The sequence below is a fragment of the Etheostoma cragini genome, chromosome 11 (genome assembly GCF_013103735.1).
Source record: "Etheostoma cragini isolate CJK2018 chromosome 11, CSU_Ecrag_1.0, whole genome shotgun sequence".
Taxonomy (NCBI): Eukaryota; Metazoa; Chordata; class Actinopteri; order Perciformes; family Percidae; genus Etheostoma; species Etheostoma cragini.
This window is the reverse complement of record NC_048417.1, coordinates 24524422-24526858: the sequence shown is the minus strand read 5'-3', so window position 1 is coordinate 24526858 and position 2437 is coordinate 24524422. Positions and strand designations below refer to the sequence as shown.

Genomic DNA, 2437 nt, shown 5'->3' with positions numbered 1-2437 from the left:
TGTTCTAGATGTTTCTGAGCATCAACACACCTGTCTGAAATGATCAGCTCATTAGTTTGTGTCCTAGGTTAACATTCCACTGTGTACTCTGGCATTATGCTTATGTGGGGATTGGAGACACAAAATCAAAGACATTTTAATATAGAAGACTTAAATAATTAACAGGTTGTATAGTTATTATTATAGACCATGTATGTATAATTGTACACCTCTTCCTGTGCATAGTTCTATTTTACTTAAGTAACTTATACAGGTTTGCTGTTTCCTTCACGTCTTTTAGCTTTTTTTGTGTGCAAGTGAGCTACACAACAGGCCAGCCTGTTCAGTATTGATGTACCTCTTTCCTCTTGATCTTTAGTTTTCGTAGTGGGTTATAGAGTGTCACTTTAATCCATTCACACTTGGGAACATATTAATTATTTCAGAGACGCCTGCGTTGCTTGTTACTGAAGTTAATAATATGGCTTAATGTGATCCTACAGTGCTTTGTGAAAATAATAATGCAAAAAGATCCGTCTGCATCAAGGCCACTTCCACCACATCCACACTATGACATCTTTAAAAAGATACTTCAGATTATTAAATCCGCAATAAATCTTGACAAGCCTTTTCCTCAAACATCATCAGTAGGAATATCAACAATTCTAGTGCCTATTTACTTCTGTTAAAAGTGAACCTACATAGATCCCCCTTGACCAGTTTATTAACTGACTCAGTTTGTGCATGTATCTGTCCTTGTCATACACATACTGTAAACATACACACACACACGTAATAAGTTATTATATATATATATATTTTAACTTTATTGATGGATTGAAGGATGAGCATCATTTGTTTGGTCTAGTGTCCAGAAAAGTCAATCTCGATCATATCAGCTGCTGGTCAACACATGCCTCTAGGTTACATTACCAATCATCTCGCAGGTATCAGAGGATACTAGGTTCACTTCTGTGAATCAAACTCCTTGTTCATCATCCGTTCCTACTGATAATGACTCTCTTTAAATGCAGCAGCATCAGAGAGACACAATACACAACAATATAAAGCTGAAGAACAGGCCTTTTAATTGTTGTTGAACAAGACTGAAAATCCTATCTTTTATTTCTGTATTTAATAATTTACTCACTGAACATATTCATTCCTTTTAATCCATAGACCGAGTCTGATCCCAGTCCCTCCACAGCCTCTCTACAGCATGTTGGTTTCATAGGAGCGAGGCTGCAGTATCTGGAGAGTAACTATGAGTTTAACTGCTTTTCTAAACCAAGGGTAAAGGAAGGCATAGATCACAGGGTTTAGGCCAGAGTTACAATAGAACACAAAGAGAAAATAGGATGCGGATGAAACATTAACGAAGCTGTCACCTGCAAGAAAGAAAGCATAATATGGACAGTAACATATTAGAAACACAACTACCAGAACACCAAGAGTCCTGGCTGCTTTCAGCTCTGATTTATTTGCCTTTGGAGTCACTGACAGCTGGAGTGTGACGGCTGTAACGTGAGAGCGCATAGCACGTGCCTGAGACACAGCCACAACAAATACTCTCAGATACAGAGCTACAATGACAGTAACTGGAACATTTAAGGACAAAACAAGATCTATGACAAGATCTATGGTACGGTGAAATAGTCAAGGACCAACAAACATTCTCCGTAGCAGGAATTATATCTCCCCGGTTGAGTGAGGTCATCCTTCACAAAAAGAAGGCTGTAGGAAACAGAATAGAGCCAACACAGAAAAACACTGAGTTTAACTCTGTTCACAGTGACTTTAGTGGTGTAATGCAGAGGGTCACAAATAGCCACATAACGGTCAACTTATATAAGCACTATGTCACCTATTGAGGATACAGTAATGATGATTGAAATATAATTATAAAGAAAACACACAAAGTCACCAAGGAACCAGCAGGATGTTTGTCGGAGGATTTCTCCTGGCATCAGCAGGAGGCCCACTAGAAGGTCAGAGACAGCCGGACAGAGGAGGAGGATGTTGGTGGGTGTGTGGAGCTGCCTGAAACAAAAGTATCATTGTATCGTTAACAACAACACTGACTGAACAACCCAAACCAGTATTCAAAATTAGAAATATAAAATCTATGTTAGTTTAAATGTTTTTCAGTCCCCTATATTCGTAAGGTTAGACAGTTAAAATTACTTGTTTGAGGTTATGGTGGACAGAAAGCAATGGTTAATATCGGTAACAGAGTTGACATGAACAACAGTCTCTGCCATAAAAGTCAGAGCATTGGAGCAACATCACTCAGAACTAATTCAAAGACAATTCTTCTAAATACACATCAGCCGTTCACATTTTAACGTTACAAATCCTGTAGAGAGAAGCAAAGAAGTTAATATCCACTCACCGGCCACTTTATTAGGTACCCCATGCTAGTAACGGGTTGGACCCCCTTTTGCCTTCAGAACTGCCT

General features: G+C 38.7%; 1 pseudogene; it reads right to left on the bottom strand.

Moving 5' to 3' along the window:
* Positions 1 to 2437, bottom strand: part of LOC117953252 — a 4820-nt pseudogene that overhangs the window by 678 nt on the left and 1705 nt on the right.